The sequence below is a fragment of the Cydia amplana genome, chromosome 5 (assembly GCF_948474715.1).
Source record: "Cydia amplana chromosome 5, ilCydAmpl1.1, whole genome shotgun sequence".
NCBI classification, from domain to species: domain Eukaryota; kingdom Metazoa; phylum Arthropoda; class Insecta; order Lepidoptera; family Tortricidae; genus Cydia; species Cydia amplana.
The window spans coordinates 12,923,543-12,946,622 of record NC_086073.1 but is presented as its reverse complement, the minus strand read 5'-3'; the positions used below and the strand labels follow the sequence as shown (position 1 = coordinate 12,946,622).

The following is a 23,080-nucleotide window of genomic DNA, read 5'->3' as shown; positions in this document are numbered from 1 at the left end:
AAGTATCATTGCCATGTTGGCAGTCGTACACAGAAAAAAAGCAAAAATTAAAAAGTTAAACCGACGCCCACTATTCTCAACAAAAATGGAATCAAAATAATGCATTTTAAATTGCAACCGTGTGTTTTTGTATAAAATTGGTCTTGTGATTAATTTAAATTTGCAATGTTTTTATAATCGCTAAAAGTAATACGAGTACCTATGTAGTGCTGAATTGACAATATCGTTTATGTTCAAGGGAAAATTGGTACCTGGCCGTAAGTGTAATTCTCATATTATTTATTTGTTTTATAGTGAATTTTTCGCAAATACCTATGCGATTTGAATTGAATTACCTTATAAACAATCACATTCTATGGATATGGACATCACTAGTTTGGGCTTAGGAATGTCACGTAATAAAAGACAAGAAAGGATGTATACGGATGCAGCGCGATAGAAAGAGACTTTCTTAAAAGACGTCATCGAGTTTCAAGCGCTGTCAAATTTGATGACACGCTTAAATTAAAATATTTTTTATCCAAATCTCTAAAAAATCGGCTTACCTGTGAAATGAAATGCCATTTTTTTGTACACCAGAGTTTTTAGTGTTCTTGCCACACAATTTGACACAACAATAATGCATTTTTGATAGCAAAAACTTCTTCGAGCTACCGAAGTTTCTAGACCGAGCCCGGTCCGCCGACTGAAGTAAGCGGTGTAGGCGTGACTCGAAGATGGAGTAACGCTACCGTATGTGTGGCAGAGGGGGTAGCGCGACTATGCTATGTCTAGAGGCTGGATGGTCAGTGGCAGGATAAATATAAAACTCATAAATCATGTAAATATCATGCGAGTGAGTGACTAAGTATAGATTCAAATTAATGAAGTAGGTTCATAAATCATCTAAAACAATGCGGTGTACGCATAAGAATCCTGAATTATTAATAGGCAGCGCTCTGACTGTCGATGATACTCTTATTTAGGTTTGGGCGACACAGTTGGCGTATTAATTCATTGTGCTAGCGTTGGCTTGGTATTAAGAATCAATCAATTTAATGCTCGATTTCCTGCCATCTGTTCCTTCGCGAGATCCCTATTTTCGACTTTATTTTATTTTCGAACGCTGATTTTATCGTACCTTTAAGTAAAAACATTGAATGATATTAAAGGGTTGAAGTCGGCGTTTGACAACAATACAAAGTAATGCAAGTTGATGTTTAAATGGTTTGATAAATTAAACATACATATAGTGCTACTTTACCGCACTAGTGCGGTAATTAGCACTTATGTGCCTATGTCGAAAATTTGAAAGGGCCGTATGCATTGAAAATGTATCGCAACTCATTGCGAATTTCCTACTTTTCGCACTTGAATTACAACTCGTAAAGGCTTACTTCATATTTCAATTAGTGATGAAAAAATGCAGTTTATCTACAAGAGTGGCAAAGTAATTAGATGCAATTTTGAATTGTTACCTCATGTTCGCTAGTGGAATTTACTTTTTAGTGATAATTTTGAATGATAAATGTCTAATAGCGTTGATTTGGATTTGATTTGTAATGAGTGTAATGACAGTATGTTCCTTGCAGTTGTTTAGGCATACTAAGTACCTATGTAGAATTGATTTGTGTGTATTTGTCTTTTCAAACATATAATATCATGGTCTGAATCAAAATAACAGATGTGGGTGAAATTCATAACTACTTATATAACGGATCACCCCCTCTATTAGGCGATGTTTATTATTTAAGTTAATAACCTTAAGAGGCTCGACATTAAACATGATATCGAACCTCTATACAGTAATAGAGGATTTTCAATCAACTAAAGTATCAATATTATACATTAATAAAGTTGTATAATAATCATCACTTTAGTGCCTATTCGTGCCCAGAGTTCGCACACGTACATATGTACATGAACCATATCATTAGAGCCCATAGGTGCTCAAATATCGAATAAGAAAGTTTTCTCATCCAATTTGTCGCACCTTAACATTTTTTATTTTGCGAAATATATCCTTCAGGCTTATTACTTCGCAATACAGACAGAAAAGTAAGTAAATTGCTTGATCCGTAGCATTGTAGAAGTCTCCCGCGCTCATAAAACTCTCACATATTTCACGACAAATAAACTTTTCATCCAATGAAATTTTCTTCTCGGGAGGTTCACTACAGGTAATATTTCAAAACATGTGTCATTCATAACTTTCGCCTTCGCAATGTCTGTCGATGGGGCTCGAGCGAAAAGGTCTCAATAATAAATTTTTCGTGAGCCCGCTCTGTTATTCCCCGCGAGCGAGCCAGGTACGTTTTACGGCCGCGCAAGGGAAAATAAACGAAAAATAAAATAAAAGTCAAAATGGTCGACATAAAACTATTTGCCCGAATATGCCACACGAAAACTGTTTCAAATATAAACCGGGCATGAATTGGTCATGTATAGTAATGAAAACCAGAATGCGAATATTTTTGGAGTGAAAGGCCGGTGGTATTTCGTTAGACTACAGTTGTTATAGACATGACATATCACGATGGATGCAATAATAACTTACTGACGTTTTAGTGTCTCGAAATCAATGGGTTACCTGAAACAAGAGAGATCACAATATCATAAGAAACATGCGGTTATAGTAGAGTATTGTCGCGACCACATAAGCCAGCTTTATGATCCTACAAATATTACTGCTATAACCACTACAATATGAGAAGCGTTTTGGCTTTGCAGTGCCAAATCATAAAATGTTTACACAACACTTGTAAAACTACACAGTACATTAAATTTTAGTCCCTGCCAAGTATGCCTTTCAAGAATACAATTCGGGCACATTTATACAGCTATTTAAGAAAAAAAAATAAAGATGATAATAGATTTTTTACCACACCAGTTTGGAAAGGTTTACTTTGCACTTCAAAAACGGATAGCAAAGTTGCACTTTTCTATCAGTAATTCACATGTGAGACAAAGTAATCAAATGCAAATTTTGAGTTGTTTTCTTATGTTTGCTGGTAGAATTGACTTTTAAATGATGATTTTGGATGATAAATATTTAATAACATTCATTTAAATTTGATTTGGTGTGATTTTGTTTGATATTTTACATTTAATATTTGCTTCGGGTTGGTGTGGTGAAAAATTTTGTGTTTCACTCGGGGGCAAATTTTGTTTAACCCTCGTGCTTTGAAACCCTCGCAACGCTTAAGATTACATTTTTCGAACCACTCGCTACGCTCGTGGTTCAATTTTTGAATCTTTCGCTTGCTCGGGTATCAATATTAGCACGAGCGGTTAAACAACAACTTTGCCCCCTTGTAAAACAAATAACTATTCTTTTATATATACATAAGTTAAGCCTTAGTGTGGTGTTGTTTATTATAAGTTCTGAACACCAATATTGCGAACAGTGAACCGCGGTGGCAACGCCAGGCAACGCCACTGTCGCGTGCAGCTTCACATTAAAGCACTAAGCACGATACTACCGGCAGTTCTTCAGGTCCGCTTCGCACCTACTAAACTGCTATATATACTCGTAACTAAGAAATTAAATTAAATGAATGAAATATGAAATGAAAATAATTTATTTGAAACAACAAAATCTTAAAATGAATAGATAATAAACATGTTACATACTCGTAGTTATGCTATTGGTTGTCCCAAAGAGGATACCACTCAGCATGTGTCGGAGCACTAAGCTCTTTTCCATTTAAACATGTATACAAGGTAAACATATAAATGTAGTGGCAGTTCACTATTGTTTTAGGAAACATTTTGTTTCATTAGTAAGACATGAAGCGTAATCAATGCTCTCGTCTATTTTAAAGCCCTATTCCTAAGTTGTGGTTCAGTGCATTTCTTTATTTGTCTCCTATGATTTGCGGTCAGCTTTATTTAAATACTACAATACTAAATATAAGGGTGCCCTATTGATATTCCGAGAAAAATTACGCCGATTTTTGTTTCGCCGACAACGATTCGCCGACGGGTTGTTTGGCAGAGTAACGATTGGCCGAATCTCATTACGCATAATAGTCGTTTGCGAGTGTAGTCAATAAGCAGAACATGGATACGCATATTTACTATTCGTAGAATAATCATTTAGTAACTGTCATAATTACCCGAGAAACCATTGGTCGAAACACAATAGGTCGAATGTTCATTTGGCATTAATATTGACTAGCTGAACTTCTCTATTATTTATGACTATACTAGGACATGACTAACCTTTACAACAACTTTTAGTTTGAGTCTGATAAACATGGTTTTAGATACATTTAATTATCTAGTTCCGTTCCGATTTGAGTAATTCTTTTTTTGTTTGAAATAAGTTACCTTCGAGGTAATACCATAATAATTTTGGTTCGGATCTGATGTTGGAATCCATGAGGAATTGACGGAACTCCTCAATTTTTAAAGGCATGTGTATTATGATTTCGGTATTTTCTAAACTCTAATAATGATTTGTTTTATTAATATGTACATTAACGACCTTTAAACTTTAAATTTAAAAGGATTAGATATTTTTAAGTTTAAAAAATGAAATTACTTTCCATAAGTTTCTCTCAAAGCTGAACTTCGCGACCCCCTTGGACAAGTGCCGCGACCCCCCTGGGGGTCGCGACGCACACTTTGAAAAACACTGTTCTAAAGTAACTCAAGCATTTCCTTCCAAATCCACCAATTTGATGTAGTGCAATTGTAGCCTTACCACGAGTCTGACACTACATATTCGCTAACTGCTTTGTAACTCAGGTATTTTGTAAACATATACTTAACGCATTTATTTTAAAACTGATAATATTTTATATCGTCCTTTTGTTTTGAAAATAACGACTTATATGTAAAATGTGAAACGTTATTCGACTAAACATTGCTTAAACGAAACGATTACTCTGTGAAATGGAAATCGTCCAATAATAGTTCTGCTAATTTACACAGAAGCGAACTGAACTGTAATGTGAACCAAGAGTCTACGTAACGTTGGTCGACCAAAAGTTACATTTACAAATAAATGACTCTGCGAAACGATGTTCGGCGAATCGTTGTCGGCGAATCGATAATCTGCTAAAAGTTTCTCGGAGAATCATTAGGTACCCAAATATAAGTATACATGTTATGTTTGTTTAGTGTTATGTTTTGTATCAAACCATTTTAAAGAATTCAAATATCTAAAGCAAAATTATAAAATATGAAACTGTCTTATTAAACTTGCCGTACACGGAAAGTCCGAATCCATCGCCATTCTTTTCAACTTTTGTCATGGGGCTGAACATTTTATCGCTTTGCTGACAGCCTTAATGTGCCATTTGCCGCTGTTGTGGCTATGAGGTTACATTCTTTCTCTAATACTCTTGGTAAAATTTTATGATGTCTTTTCATTGTAATTGGGTCGTTCTTCGACGATTTTAACAAGAAAATTACATCCATATTTGACCTCGCTGCAGAATAGAGTTGTTCATTGTAAATTCCGATCGGCATTACCAGTTGATTATTCTGTAATATATTGAATGTTTCAGAGCATTATGAATCCCGCAGGCAATTGATTTATTAGATACCTAATTGATTTTATTAGCGTAGCGTAGATTGCAACAGATTATGTGAGAAATAGGATACTGTGCAAATGTGTATGACCAGTGGACACTGTAGGCTTATTTCCACACCTATTGAACTAAATTAATAACTTACTGCACAGATCTGCATTTGCTCTAAATAGAGCCTTAAATTCATGAAAAGCTTTTCAATTACAAATATGTATTGCGAAATAGTTAACCATTTGTGATGTGAAATAGTGTCGGTGTCGGGAGGCCAGGTCGGAAGCTCGCTCGGCGCTGAACTGAAAGCAGGCAGACGTCAGCGCGGCGTGAGTGACACGTCCTTCCGCCTCCCACCCGTTCAGTAGGATATAGCGTAGTCCTACACATCGACCACACGCCACTATCCAGTTACGCCATATTCAACTCGAGATCCCCTCCCTTCAGACAACTGTTGTGAACCCTATAAACCCACTCAACAATTTAATATGCATATATTTATCTAGGTTTATGCCGAAAACACTTTCAATTCGTTTGTCATGTAACCATGAAAACCGTGAAAGGGAAAGCATAAACCCTTCGCGTATACGTATGTTGAGATATAGGCACTGTAAGAGTGTTATAGCCGTATAAAATGAAAGTCGTGTTACGAGTCCTGTGCTCTAATAAATATGGAGCCCGAACGCGACCCTAATCGGGAAGGCAAAACGGCAACAATGCAAACAGGCGTGGTATCAAATTGTCGAGCATGCAAACACATTAAAGGGCGCCGAGCAAACGACGCCTAATGATTATCTATACATTGGGTGCGCTTGAAAAAAAAAGGAACGCGGTAAACGTAAATAAATGAGACATATTTCATTGTTCTTTGTTTTAGGAGGGCCCGGCGGCAGCTGGGCGGCGGGAAACGTCGCCTATCTGACGCCGCACCTTTTGTCAGAAGGCGTTGACCCAGTTCCGAGTGCCACTCGGCCGCTACCGCGACCGCGTCAAAAGCCGTCTCCAGTTTCAATGTCAAATTAAGTGCAAATCCCTTAATAACATCCGGCAACTCAAACAAGACCGAACTTGCTTCAACATCGACAACAGTAAATTGATATTTCGTTAAACCTTCGCATCTAATTCAACGAGCTCCATTCGTTAATTTAAAAAACTTTATCTCACAATCGGGCTGATTGCGTTTAAAACACTGCACCAGCTCTTAGGTCGAAAATAAAAAAGTTTGAATTGTGATGCAGTTTAACATTAGAATAACTTAAATTTAGTTACCGCTAATTTATGATAAAACAATCGTTATTTAGTTTTATGCGCATTTGCAAACGTCGGGCCATATTCACGCGATTAAAACGGCAAGTTTCTGCGAGGCCGATCGCCGGCGCGATAGGTCGCGGGGTCGAAAATAGCAACGCGAGGGCCGTACCTGGCGCCACCCTGCGCTCAATGTCAACTTTCAATCACAGGGCGGGAGGAAGGAAGCTCCGTGTGGCAACGGACTGGCGAGGTCCTAGGTCGACCACCACCGCAATTATTGTTTTGCCCTTTTTTACGACGCCGCACCTCCCTAAGTCTTAACGCAGTTTACATTCTGTCAAGTTAAGCCGCTCGTTGCCGAGTGTTTTCTGATAAGGTAGAAACACTTGTCTTCGATTTGATTTTTATTCACTGCAAATGCAAACGGACACCTTGTTTGGGCTGTTTTACAAATACAAAGTCTCTGTCACACATGATGGACATTTTTAGTCTGATGAAAAGCACTCATACAAAATAACACTATCATGGACGTTCCTAACCAGGATATGACACTAGAATTGCAAATCGTATGTCATAGGTAGTTGACAACAATATATCTTGATTGCCCTTTTCCATTTTTAAAGAACAGTGGACAAATACAAATGTATACATTTGCCCACAAATGTGGCCTAAATGATTGACGCCTTAAACAACAAAGAGACATATAAATTGAAAATAACTTTTAGATTTTTTATCGGGACCTTTTCCTCGCTTTGTTTGTTTAACTGTGAGTAAAGCCTCTCCGTGCCATGCCAACAGTCGCTTTGTCAAGCGACGAGTGACATTAGCCGGGACAACTCACGGATAATATGGAAACTAAATAAAAAGCTCGGCTCGTTTATTTAACAACTAGCTGTTGCCTGCGAGTTCGTACCAGTGGATTAGTATATTTTCCCCATACAAACTTTGGACCCCCATTTCACCCTTTTAGGGGATGAATTTTGAAAAATCCTTTCTTAGTGGACCCCTCGACCTTATAAGGAACCTACTTGCCAAATTTGGACTTTCTAGTCCCAGCGGTTTGGGCTGTGCGTTGATTTAAGTCAGTCAGTCAGGTCTTTCACGTTTATATATATAGATTTAAAGCGAATATCTATTATTATTATACCGTGAACAATATATTGCCAAACATTGCCTGTTTTTATTCAATACCTGATAATGGTAGCTTTTCACCCATTATTAGGAATTTATATACGAGTAGGTAAAGTCGAGTTCATAAATATGTATTGCAATAAGGATAAATCTGTTTTTTCAGCCCAAGTAATCTACTAAGAAGTCTACGCTGTTATACGCCGTGTTGTTCTAATAATATATTAGGTAATATATATCTATTATCATAGAGTCAGTATAGGAAATTGTAAAGCATGGCTGCTGTTTCTGGTTATTTTAAAATAAATAAGACGTCCTTATGTTTACCACCATACTAGCCTCCACCCGCGTCTTTCCGTGTAGAAGCAGCTAAAACTTACAACCCCATTTTACCCCCTTAGGGTTTGAATTTCTGAATATATTTTTTTGTTGAGCTCCACAACATTCCACAAGTTCCTAATTTGAACAGAAAAGGCTCTGCATTGTCATATAGCTTTATATACGGATAAAATATTATAAAATCATTTTTTTTTTTAATTTTATTATTCAAATTTAATAATTCATGATTAATCTGCAATGGTTGCAATTTGGCATTGTTAATAGGGTGAACAATTAGCTAGCGAAGACGCTTGACTTCTGGCAGCGGTCCAAATTCAGCCAGAACGCCGCACGAGAGTGCGTCTCCTCCGTTCAGCGATGTACTGCGAGCGGCTCTTCCGTTCTGGGCGAAAACTTTCACCTTCGCAAACGTCTTCATCGATACGTCAATTAGTGGGCACAATGAGCGGCCTAGCACAGGTGTCTCGTGCCCAAACCGTTTGCCAGCCCATTAAGCAAATAACGAGCCCACAGGATAAACTTGGAGGCAGTAAAGTTTATTAATGGCTCGATTACAAGCTCGGCCCAAGGTGGAAAGAAGCGCTATCAATCAGGTGCGCGACGGAAACGGCACCTACACCCTCAGTAACGCTAATAACAAAATTCCGACGCCCCTGTTTGTTCCTACTGAAGGGGTGAAGATGAATATCTCAGTACGTTGCCTTTTGGTTACACGTTTCAACGCAAAAAGCAAGAACACTTTATGCCAAAAAGGATAGCTAAGAATTAATTCTTTCAACAGGAAAAACCCTCTACTGACAATGAAATCCGTGATCATTTATCAGCTGTATTACCGCAAGAAAAGAAATTTGTTTTGCGAATTTGCATAGAAAAATGTTCCGTAATGAAAATGTATATAAGGATCCTGCCAAAGTCGGCCATTAACTAGGAACTAGGGCTTTGCAAAAAAGCTTGTTTTAAAATCCCACGGTGGAATACTGAAATCACTATCGTTTATAGAGGGTGGCTGGATAACAGAGGTGTGACAGAACAGAACAGAAAATTCTACAGGCTGCCGAGCTAGGCTTGCCGCTGTCCGAATGGCTCAATTACAGTTAATTCGCAGCGTACACACATTGGTAGCGAGGTGCATGCATGTGCTGCGTTCACATTAATGTATGTAAATGCATGCGACCGGCCGGCCGCGGCCGCCCGCCGACGCTCACAATATTGCGACATTAAACGGAATATGGCCGACGAGACAGACAATTTCGACAAAAGTTGACATTTGCAAACGTTATACAGCCACTCATCTGCATTTAACAGCATTTTCGAATAACCATTAGCCGTCACATTTAGAAGGATGTAGGCTGTTTCATGTTGATGTCTTACTTAATTCATTTGAATGTTTCTGCAACTTATTTTTATCGCAGTACCAAATACATATATAATTCCTACTCCTGTACTTTTATTTTCATTTATATAACACTTATATATGAACATACATAATAGGCCTGAAGAAAAGTCTTTATTATATTCTTCGTAACAGCTCTTACTCTATCCGCCTCTGACCGAAGGAAATCTTTTATTAAAAAAAACCGTATTTGTGCTTTTTATAGCTTGAGCACAGGCCACTGTTTAGATGAAATTTGGTATAATATAATCCATATATTTGAACCCGAGGAAGGACATACAATAATTCTTATTCTTATCACAGAAATCTAGTGATAAATGAAAGATAGATAAAATCATTTAATAAAAGAAAAAAATGTTGTTCCTTTATTTTGTGTAAAATCCTTTTCAGATAGCAAACCTGTAAGTAAGTATAAGCGCTTACAAGGTGTATTGCAACGTTTACGTAATTTTACCGCCTAATATAACGTCGAGGGCAGAAAGATCAACCAGGACTGTTATTTAATAGCCTAATGACTGCTTCGCCACAGACTGGCCAATATAAATCTGACTCAAGCTAAGCATAGCTCGCAGTATCCCAGGGCCAAGTTATACTGGCAAACATCTCGTAGCCGCGACAGAATATGAATCGAAATCTTTGGAAGCAGCACGGATTGACCGCTTATGTTAGCAATACAGCGTTAACAAATGTACCTAGGTACTTGTTTAGTACTGTATCGGTAATTGTAGGAGATTTCCGAACAATTTCCTTATACCGGTATTACCGGTCAAACTAATCCGCGAAAAGCGTGTTACATCGGTAACAATAACAAGTGATTTTAATCGGTTAAAATTATTATTGGTTCAGTCAAGGTAAATATCGATACGGGCAAAATTATGTATACCTACCTACACACAACCTATAAGTACTTATGATTTAATGAATAAAGTCTATAATGTCTAAATGCCTATAGGTCTATACTCTATAGTGTCTATAAGGAAATACATACAGTGCTCTATATATTTTTTGGTACCTAATCAAAATGAGCCGAAATTGTGTCTTGAAAGAACCATATGCAATGCAGCTCCCGAGGCGCAGTAACGGTACGTATTTACTTAATTACGAATGAGTATACATATAATGATGATTAAGTAACTTTCTGCGAAGTGAAAAAATACCTATTCCAACGTCTATTGCTCACGGCTTGCGATTTTACCTGTTATGATGTATGTAATAACCTACGTACGTTATTTCAGAAAGAAACTTCTGTCATCAGGCGTGTCTCACTCCGCGATTTCGTCGCTTTGCTACAGGTAGTTCCGTTCCGGCCCCAATTTTGGGGAAAGCCATAAGCCGCGCGTGGCGCTGTCGCCACCTAGCGGCCATATCTGTGCTGATCGTAACAGACGCGTTTTGTTAGAGAGTGAATCTTCTGTACTTAGTACTATTATTTATTCTGTGCTGTCCACGTTTTTTCAGAAAATATACAAGTATTGGGTACTTATCTATTTTTATGATTATTTCGTAACTTAAGGAAGAAAGCGACTAATACCTTTATTAGTCAGCGGTATTTAGGAAGAAGGAACCAAACAAGGAAAAATGCAGCAAATTTAATTCAATAAAGAATTTAAACGCTGTTAGAGTATGATGTTGTTTTCATGTTTTGAATCAGAAATTGAACGCCTGAGCAAAAGATGTGCTTAGTCGTAGAGTCCGTCTAGAACTTTGCTGTCGTGACTTGAACAGTACAAAGTGTGGCATTGTCAAAGTGTGTATTATAAACGTCATATTTTCATAGAAATTTGACATTTCCACACTTTCTCATTGCAAATGCTATGCAGTGTTAGCTTGGTCCGAGTCTAAGAGCCACTTGCGAACCACTTGGTCCCTTCGTTTGTCTATTTACCTCTATCACTCGAATATGCAAGAGCAATAGAGAAACAAAGCACGATGTTTATCTTATTTTCGACTTTTGTCTGGATGTCAGCCTACATAAGGTAGGTATTAGGTATAGCTTGTGTATTAGCTTTGCATACCTACATTGAAATTAAAGATCCAGAACATGGCCAACACTTAAAAACGATACAAGGTTGTTTTTATAGTGACTTGGTAAGATGTTTAGTTTAGCATATAGGTGTAATCAAATCTGCATAATACAATCTCAAATGCTAACTAAGTACCTACTAGGGATGTACCGACTAGTCGGCGACTAGTCGGGAAAGCAGACTATCCGGCCACATTTCTAGTCGGCGACTAGTCGGCAAAAAAGGCCGATTAGTCGTTCTGTTATTAATATAATTACAGAAAGTAGGACATAAATAAAATAAAAAGCTAATATTAATCGGATGTCTACCGTCTCCAATTCTCCCTCAATTGCTCAAAGGTTAACTGGAAGAGATCCCTTAAAGGGATAAGTTCGCCTTTGTACTAATGACGAATATTATTTTTCCTGTTTTGTTCTGATTTTTGTACAATAATAGTACATTATTGCAGAGGCCGGGAAAGGGCAATTCGTGGATGAGTTTCGATTTTGTCGGACGACGCGTAGCGGAGTCCGACAAAGAAGACGAATCCACGAATTGCTATTCCTGCCGAGGCATATATAGTGCTTTTCTCCAAAACATGCGAGGAAATAAAGTAAAATAATAATTATTTAAGCATCGAGCATCACTCAAATCGAAACTTCACATCAAAAACGTCAAAAACAATTTCCCTCGTTATTTTTAAAAGTTAAAGGCACAAACTTATTCTGCCATTCAATTCAGTACCATTCAATATTCGTTCATTGAAAATATAGTTGGTCAAACCAAATTGTCAGTAAATAAGAACAAAAATAACTATACTCATCCTTTTCTTTTGGGTTCTAGTACTGGTGTAAGACAAAGATAGTATGATTCTCTCTGTCTATGTCAAACTATAATTGTGCAATATAAGCTTTATGAACACGGATGAGATCCTTAAAAAAATATATAAATAATCTTTGATTTTATTAAGCAGTATTCGCACGATCATACACGAGCACAACGGTCTTGTAAGAACGAGACATGTAAGGTCGTTTATATTACTATCTCACTCTATCCTATAGCTTGAAATGATAGCTGATCGGGTCGTGTAGACGCGGCCCGCGGCTATAATAATTGGCTGTTTGCGTTTTTTATTTTTAAAAAGTAAAAAACACTACAGTAATAAGTTATTACTGTAGTGTTTTTTAACTTCCCGTCCGCTAGAACAGGACAGCGATAGTTTTATTTTTTTAAATTAGAGTTTGACAATAAAGAAGTACTTCCGGTACTATTTTTGCTACAATAAGGTGAACATTTCCGAGCATATTGGAGAAAAGTGTTTTACTACTACTACTACAAACGTTACATGCCCATTTTACTCAAATACGTATTTAGGGTACAAAATGAGCTTGAGTTCATATTAAATTCATGTATAGGTAATTGTAATGTAGGTGTATCGTCGCAGTAGCACAGAACATCTTTCAGTTGATATTGAAAGCGCGACGACGCAAGGAGCAAAATAAAATGTTTTTCTAATGCACCCGAACTTGAATAAAGCTACTATAGTTGCCATACGAAGGTAATCTTTATCGGGAAGTGACGATTATGAACTTGGGCGACTAGCCGACTAATCGGCCGTCCGAGCGCTGATTAGTCGGCTAGTCGACCAAACCCATAGTCGGTAGGTACATCACTAGTACGTAGGTACATTTTGTACTTGCCAATTTGATCAAGTTGACGCATGTTGACGATATTGGCGTCTAAGGCGGTCATTAAATTGGATGCGGAAACGCACGCCGCTCCGGCGGGAGTCCCGGTGTCCGGGACTCACGGGACATCACTATACCTATACGCACATAGCGCTGTCACGCTCATAAATCGGAGCGACGTGCGATTAGTCAGTCAGTGTGATAACCAAGTAAAAGCGTACCTATACCGCCCCTAAGTACAAATATAAATCAGTATTTTCCAATATCCAAGAATATACATACATAAGTAAGTATATTTATCCCTAATAAAAGAAATACAACTAGACCTTCGTCTACAAAGAAAAATATTGGCATCAAACGGAACCCTAGGGCACAGGGCGGACACGCCATACATCAAAAATGATTTGCGTTTATATGTGTGCGCGGCACGTCTGTACACGCGTCATTGTGTATCTGACGGACTTCTGGCATGCTCTCAGTAGAGCGACTTACGCACACATTCATGTCGCGGCCAGTCGCGGGGCGAGAAAATCCGAGTCGGGGCGGGGCGGTGCGTGTCCGTTCTGTATGATAATACTATTACTTATTCTGTGCCTATGGCCCTATTCTATTACAAAGCCCTTTCTATACGTCTGTTTGCGGGCTTTGGCTCATGAACCGTCTAGGGTAGGTGGACATAATAAAAAATTATGGAGAGTGTATTAACTTCTACTTCTTCTATGCTTAAAAAAACATTATTCAAATTTAAGGGGGTTAATAGTACATTATTGTCGAGGTTCGGAAGTAGCTACTTGCTGGCTGAGGATTCGTTTTAAACGGACGACCTTGGGAGTCCGTTTAATTGAATCCGAAGCCAGCAAGTAGCCTTCCAGCCGAGTCATATCTTGCTTTTCTCAAAAATGGTGCAAGAAATAGAAATATTTTACAGAACTTACAGAAGCAACGTTCTAATTTTCACAGAAAAATACAACCATTAAAAAAATTTGCTTGCCGCCTTTAAAAAAAAAAATAAGTGTATTTTTCTGCTGAAAATACGCCAACCTATTTGAGACACCTAAATAGTCGCGGTACCAACATTTAGCCTGTAACAGACGATCGCACCGCACCGCGACCTTGGAGCGTCGCACCCATAAGTGAGAGCGAGAAACAGATATCTTTCTCCCTCTCACTTATGGGTGAAACAGATATCTCTTTCTCGCTCTCACTTATGGGTGAAACAGATATCTCTTTCTCGCTCTCACTTATGGGTGCGACGCTCCAAGGTCGCGGTGCGGTGCGATAGTCTGTTATAGGCTTTATAATAATAAGTGCTGATATCTGTTTGGCTGTTTAAGGGACTTATGCCTTCATTTGATATGGCCATTTAAAGTTTTAAAAAGTTTGGAACTCGTTAAATAATGGAATTTGTATGCGACATTGCAGTCCCGAAATCGAGACTGCAATGTTTTTAACTTTTTAATTTTTTGAATGATCATAAACTACGCACTTCGCGACCTATTTTTTAACCGGCAACGTCGACTTTGCCGTCCATTTTTGAGAAAAATAAATTACAACCTCATGACGTTTTTTTTTATCGCTGTTTCTGTAGACCGGTAAAACTTTAATCCTTTACCAGGCTAAGAGCGGTTTCGCACTACGTCCGATCCGAATCCGAAATAGTTCTACGGCTACTTCGGACCATATTTTCACGGATTCAGATCGGATTCGAATCGGACGTAGTGCGAAACCGCTCTAAGGGATATTATTTCCTTATTTCCGATCAGAAAGGCTGTCAGCCTCTGGGTTAATTATAGGTACGATTTGTCCGACAGTAATTTTACGGTCTTCTACAGAGGTCAGGTATTAGGTACTAGGCACTTTTCTCTATAATGTAAGTACCTAACTATATACATACCTAGATAGAGGTAGTCAGTTGCTGAAAACGCCGCCAAACAAAGGAGTGCGTTAACAGAATACCTATATAACTACTGACTTTCCTGAAATTTACATAACATCTACATTCCCAATGAGTCCCGGAGGAAAACCGCAGAAAAGCATTGAATAAAATATAGGTACCTATCGACCTACCTACAGAATTGGATACGTTTTATACGTCGAATACGTTTTTCCGCATATTTCACACAAGTGTTAAAAGACCGAATGAGAGAAACAAACAGTGAAAACATCGCTGAATTAACGAAAGTTTTTTTCCCTTATTATCCTAAATGAACCAACGTGCGCCGAAAACATTGCAGTCTTCATAAAAACAGGCACCCGACGCCGCTCAAGAGATAAAGCCCCGCTATTGTTTTATTTGCCGTCGCTACCACCATTAACGAAAACATTGTGATGGTAATTGGTGAATCACTTTGTCTAGAGAGGTACCTATTTGGTTCCGTCAACACTGCCAAACCGAGCCTACAGATTTGCAACTCCCAACAATCAGTTTTACATTTACACAATCGATCACTTAGCATTATTAAATATATTTACATTTATAGACCACGGAAAGATTTAGTTCTACCAAAAATTCTAACAAACACTGAGGGAGGCAGCTATGCAAAATCCAATGAGGATGAATTCAAGTAGAAAATTCATTCACGCACAATATAAACCTTGAAAAGCGAATATGTAATATTCTATGATTGCATCGTCTTAAATAACTCTACATTTCATATAAAAGGCTAAACGACTGAAATTGAGCATCGTAAGTGATGTCAGAGAGGTTATGTTCGCGACAAACAAAAATACTAAGGCGTTTACCTCGTGTTTTCTGCAATCCGGAGCCAAAAAGCACTTTAAAAACACACTAATTCGTTCACGGTAAGGCTATTTAGTAAATATTAGTTAAAAACAGGTTTGTATCACTAAATAATAACAAAATAAAACAGAAAACATTGAAAGCGGACAAGAAGCGCGACACGAAACGGCAAGCTAAAGCAGCAGCTGACTAAGCTAAGGATTCCGAGCGCTCCAACATTTGTAGAGCGTCTATTTTGCCGGCACTTGTTCATTTAATGGTGGACTATAGCAAATCGTTTTATTGTTTCAAATAATTGTTATGTTTGTATTAGCAGCACTCAATACTAATAAGAAATTGATTGATTTAATATATTATATTTTGTATGTATTTCGAACTAAATATATATTTTTGAGAACAAAGCAACATCTCTATATTTTTTATAAAAATAAGTTGATTTTAATATTACATTAGCAACAATCACAATACTCTAAATCAGATCATTGAACATAATTTTTCATAATAATAAAATTCCAGTTCAATTTTACCCCACGACAAGGTTCAGCGTAGGGATGCGCAACGTGGAGGAGTAGTGTGGGCGCGCACCGGGCGTCAACGGCGTTGCCCTCTAGCGGGCATATTGTGAATTATCGATTCTTGCGTGCCGTCGAGCCGCCGCGCCGCGCCCGCCATTGGCTCTACTCATTAATTGGTTTATGTAGCTTGTTCGTAACATGAATTCAAATTTAGCGCGCTCTGGGTCCAAGTAATAAACAGAGCGATTGTTTCTAGAATACAAGGAAAATTACACATTTTATATAATGAAATCTGATGATATACTATTCAAACTTTATTCGCCAGCTAATGGTATGAATAAATTAAGTACTACAGGTAACCAGGGGCCCGATTCGGATTTTGAAATAGACATCTACTAGATATCTTTTAGACGTCACCAAGATACGATAACGATATGTTTAAGATCTAATCTGTCAAATTTGACATTTCTGCGATTCTGGAGATACTCTTGAACGATTTCCACACGATATGACTTAGAGATCCAATTCACATCTAATAGATATCTAACACTATCTAACGTAAAAGTGACATTGGTTGCCCCTGGGTTGCCCGAATTGAGCTGCAAAAGAGAACTAGTTGAAATCTAAACTATAACGTATCTAGAATGGATCTAGTACGTGTCGTCTCTTGTGAATATCTTGAAGTTCGAATACGGCAGCAGGTACCTACAGTTTTCAAAGGCAATACTTACATACAGTTTACTGGAAAGGTAAAAAAAATCATACTTACATTGGGTTTAGAAAAAAGTTTATACGGCCCGATTCGAACAATGCTTATAAGAAGTTACAGCGGTACGATACCGATCTGTCAGCACGTTCAAAAATGACATTTCTTCAACCGAAAAAACTTCTTAGTTCTTATTAAGCATTGTTCGAATCTTCTTATTTAAAGGAAACGAAATAAAAACAAACCAGTGCAATAGAACAAAACAAACTAAAAGTTCCGACTGGTGGCTTCGATCAAACAAACCTTTGTTTTGTTACGATTAAGTAGCAGTATCAGATTGCAGTCTGTACAGCCACACGCTAAGGCCGAGTACCTGGATTACTCAATGGACTGAACCGTTATGGAATTAAGGCGTTGCATGTGCCTGCACAGACTGCATAAAATAAGGTGGGAGGCGATAGCAAGGGATCCTATTGGCCTAAGTCCCTACTTCCCTAGCCCTAACTTATTCTATGACAAGGATGTCTGTACCGGGAGACCTATCGGTAACAGACGGATTCCCTACGGGGGGGGGGGGGATCAAGGTGGTTTGGATGGATACTTGCTGCCGATCGCCCAGGCTCAAGCGACCGATTAAGGCTGAAGGAGTCTTATGCCACAGCAAGGGTTCCTGTAAAAAGGTGGTGGATGGGAGCCTCTACTCTCAGAGTGTCGCCCTGAGCAAGCAGAGGTTTTTGGGTATAGAGGTAGTGAAACACCAACGGACAATTGGTATCTGATTTATTTACAATTTGCATTTCTTTATATACACAACTTTACCTATAGCACACATATGTAAATCTTATTTGTATTACATCCGTGTAAAGTGCAACTAAGACAATATGTTTCTGCTGGTTTATGCCCTAGATTGATCTGCGTGGATCAGCGCGATGCGCTGACGCAATCTGTTGCTTAAACACAGTCCATGTCGGACGTCCGGCAACTGGCAAAGGACAGAAGGAACGATGCTGAGGTATCTCTAAGCTATCTGCTACTATAAGACCACAGAACAAGTTAGAATGGCGATGCGAGCAGGGTACGTGTCGCCGCTAGGGTTTGCTCCCGGGAAATACCGGTACCGAAAGTACCGGGAATTCCCGGGATTTAAAGCCAAGCAAAGAACCGGGATTTCAAAATTAAAATCCCGGTACTCCCGGGATTTTCGGGACTAAAATTTCCGGTACAATATTTGACTGCTTTCTGTTACTTAGCATGAAATATCATGTTTTATAAAGAAAATAAATATATTTTATCAATCTAAGGCTGATAATAATACTTTTACGGCTGACCACTACATTAAAATAAATTTAAAAAAAAGTCAATGGGTTTGACAATGCCGACAATATAAAATTGCGTAATTTGATACTTTAAGGGCATAAATGTTTGTACGATAAATAATTTTATACGAACAATTAGTTATATCATATTTGTATACTAACTAGAAGCAAAAATAGAGACAATTTTGTAATTAATAAAATACTACTTTTAATTCAAATTCAAACACGGTATAAGAAACTCACATATGATAACGATATTTTAAATGAATTAATAATTCTGGCTGAATAATTTCTTGATTTGTCGTATTGATAGTTCTGTTATTATATGTTCGAAGGTCCACAGCCCATTTTGAACGCATGCGAAAATTATCAATTTTTTTTATTCTTTTTCACAAAACGTCTTACATATTTAAAAAACTGATTTTTGAAAGCAGTCCCGAAAGTACCGAAAATACCGGGAAATCCCGGTTCCATTTTTGCCCGGTACCGAAAATCCCGGTTCTTTTAAACAGTACCGGTTCTGCAATCCCTAGTCGCCGCCGGTTTTGAGCAAACGCTCGCATGCTACTCGCCCGCGCCGCGCTGACCGAAAAACGAAGTAAACATGCCTTTTGCGCCACAATAACCTTCAGATTAAGAAGCCAGACATCAAATCTGTCTAGAGGAGGCGTATCCATTCACCACGCACACAAGTTTTTACTACCGTTGCGCGAGTGTTAGTAAATGTGGAGAGGAACGAGCGGCGACACCGGTTCCGATACTAACTGCGCGCGGTAGCCATTCTAACCTCTTTAATATGTTCTGCGTATAAGACTAAATATAAAGAAATGTAGATTGTAGGTACCTATTGCTGTCCTGCTCCTGTTATGTATTAAAATTAGTTAAATTTGGACAAAACGCTGTAACGATTATACTCAATGATAGCCTTATCTTATCATATACGGTTGGGCAACCGTTACGTAAATAAAGTGTTTGTGCGTCGTATAATATTGCCGCGTCTTTGTCTATAAGTAGTACGTAGTACTAAACACTTTATTGTACAAAAATCAAAACAAAACAGGAAAAATAACATTCGTCATTAGTACAAAGGCAAACTTATCCCTTTAAGGGGTCTCTTCCAGTTAACCTATGAGCAAATGAGGGAGAATTGAAGACGGTAGATATCCGTACTGCCGGCTTAGCCAAGGTTACAATCGCTATCGCTTCGACAACTAAACGCTTTGTGTCTCTCTATCACTCTTCCACACGAGGGCATGGCATGAGTGGTGGGGATAACTGACAGAACGGGATAGTCTTATGTATCTTTCAGTAGGAGTAGCAGAGAAAGCGCTATTATTGTTTGTCCTTGTCACAGTCTCACATAGTGTTGAGTTGCTCACTCGTGAGGCACCTCTTTTGTACCACTCATTTTGTTAAATCGTCGCAGTACTTCACACCGCAAAAATGTCTTACTTCACTCCTCTATTCATTTTACTCATTTACTCGCGCGCATCACAACAGGTCTTACCACACAAATCATTCAAACACTTCATTTGAAAAAACCACTCGCGGCTGAGGCGCGCGAGCGCGCGATGCGCACAAGTACTCACAACTCGCAAGAGTCGGGATACTCGCGAGCGCGCGAGCCGCTCGGTACTCGCCGACATTCAAATCCTCATTTGAGTCTCAAATGAGTCTGTTAACTGCCGAACTACAAACCTTATTCCAAAGACAAAAGGTCCACCGAGAAATTCGTTGAAGTTTCGCTCACCGCCTCACGCGTCACTGACTGGGACATTCCCTCAAAAATCCTTTCAAAATGAAACAATGAATTATACTTATCCAAAGAGGGAGTGAGACAGACACACGCCCAACTTCAATGTCGCCTCGCCGAAAATGACACACGAAAGACAACAAGCGTAAGCGCTGCAGGCTTTCATACATCTTAAATATGTCTTTCATTAAATATTTTTTGTTGCCGTTGGAGTTTTTTGAAGCCGGAGGAACGGTCGATGCAAAAAAAATTGTAGTACCTCACCTCACATTGTAGTACTTCATTTTAGAAAATGAGGTACTTATACAAACTCATTTTAAATTGATGTCCCACCCATCACTAGTCTCACATTTTTTTATTCCCCACCATAATTTATGGTGGGATACAAACAAATGCGTAAACGTCAACTTGATGTGAAAAATGTGAACAGTGAAGGATCATTCTCTCATTTCGTGCAAATCGGTGAGATTCTCTCGATTTGTAATTTTTCTTTTAAATGGTAAACTTTTGAGTTTCGTCAATTTGTGGATTCATTTATTAACATTTTTCTGCTAAAGGCACCTTTGTAACGTTATTACTTTTCATTTAATAAGGCTACTGGTAATGAACTACGCGCTGGTAATGAAATCGGCCGAGATGGTAATTTTATCAGTGGACGGTAATGAAACAAACTTATGAAATCAAACATAAAAATACTGTATTTCAAGAAAATTAACACCAATTAAAATCAACAATATTAAAAACATGTGTCTTAAGCACTGCGGAGATGATCAAACCGACTTGACATACACTTGGGGTTGACAATCTCAACTTATAATGTTCAAGCTAGATGGTACATTTACCATTTACTTATCATCATTATAAGTCGAGATTGTCAACCCCAAGTGTTTGTTAAGTCGGTTTGATCATCTGCGCACCATATCACATAAAACATAGTTTTCAAATTTTCAAAAATTAGCATAGACAAAATATATTTAAATCATTCGCGTTTTGTAACTATGTAATTTTTTTTATCGTTTGAACCCTATAGTGTGGGGTGTCGTTGGATAGGTCTTTAAAAATAAATAGGAGTTTGCAAACAACATTTTTTGATAAAGTGAATCATTTCGGAAATAATAATTTAGAAAGAACAAAAAACGGTTATTCCTTCTAACTTTTGAAAAATCGATTCAAAAAATTTAAATAAAATCATAAAAATAGTGCTTAATAAACTCATTCAAACAAAATTAAATCAAACTTGATAAGTTAAGCCGTTTATGAGTTATCGCTAAAAGTCTTCCCTTCTTATTTTATTTAAAAGCCTGGCAACCCTTATTTGTGACCGGATTTTCGCAAGCAACCCTATAACCACATAATAGTGACCGGAAAAAGATAGGCAACCTAGTTGATTTATATTGTACAAGTTGTATACTTTCCATTGGAACTTATTTCGTTTGTCAGACAGATCGGTGAAATTTGAAGAAAATTTTTTTTTTCAAAAAATAATTAAAAATAGTCTTGATAGTAGTTCTTTAAGCAACCCTATTTATTTATGTTCAGGAACATATTTTCTTTCATAATATGTAAGTTTCATCCGTCAGACATATCGGTGAAGGTCGACCATCTTAGACTACAAAGGCTCCCCGGTTGGGCTCCCCTATTATCATATACAGTTTTAAATGTTTATAACAACGTAATATTTATAATAACTAAGCCTCTTTCCATTAAATGCACTGCCTCGAATATATTATCATTACCTTCTTAAGTCATTCATTACCTTCCCCAGTAAAATTGGAAGGAAAAGAAGTGAATGAAACCGATATGAATGAAGTTTTGGAAGTTTTTGTCGCCTACATCAGTTGGCATCAGACCTTAATTTTGCAGAATAAACCATCTGAAAGGCGACACTAAAACACTTCATTACGTATAATTATAATAATGTACACTTGCTACTTACTGTATAAATCACGCGATGGCGATGAAGACTAACGAGAACCACACTCCTTCCCGACAGGAGAGATCGTATATATTTTCGCTAACAGCGGCATACGGGCGTCCGCTACGAGATCACGTGGCCAACTGATTGACGAACAATGTGTTGCATCGGCGGTAGGCGCTATATACCCTCGCTATATAGCAAAATATAGCTAATCTATTTCTCGCGTCGGTAATGAAGAAATTACTTCAACCATACACTTATAAGGCTGTATAGTTTTTATTATTTATTTCTAGCTTCTAATATTATACGATTTAAAACATAACTAAATAAGTCATTTATTGAACAAACAACGAATTTTCTATTTGTAGTATCTTAAGGCTAAAATGTAGGTCAAAGTTATATCTTCACGCGTTACATGTAGAGATGAATGAAAAAATTGGGTGTTAATTGTACATATAAAGAAAATACATACCTTTTTAGAATTGTTCATTGGAGAGACATATACTTTAGGCCCTATGTTGTAACCTTGCATTAACAGATATTTGAAAACTCCACCACATTTTTGGTAAATTTCCGAAAACACCGATTTGCACGAAATGCGAGAACGACCCTGAAAAGATTTGATGAACTTAAGAATTCAACAAACATGGTGAATTGCTCAATTTTGGGTTGTACAATTGACTGCCGGCAAAAACAGGACAACGTAACTTTTCACAGGTAAATACAGTATTTTATACTTTGGTCACATTATCATGCTTATTAACAGCATCCTACAATTTATAACAATTAAAATCTGACTAGAAAAAGCACTTACAGTAAA

The 23,080-nt window shown here is 37.8% G+C and overlaps 1 protein-coding gene across 4 annotated transcripts in view; it reads right to left on the bottom strand.

Moving 5' to 3' along the window:
• Positions 1 to 23,080, bottom strand: part of LOC134648085 (protein muscleblind-like) — a 368,389-nt gene that overhangs the window by 152,342 nt on the left and 192,967 nt on the right. Inside the window, exon 1 of one of the 4 annotated variants that reach the window (XM_063502539.1) lies at positions 16,055 to 16,240. The exons of 1 other annotated variant lie outside the window; for it this stretch is intronic. The gene's annotated coding sequence lies outside the window, so the exon portion shown is untranslated. Of the gene's footprint in view, positions 1 to 2,536; positions 2,589 to 16,054; positions 16,241 to 23,080 lie in introns of those variants that run through there. 2 more of the 4 variants (XM_063502541.1, XM_063502542.1) reach the window with 2 other exon arrangements.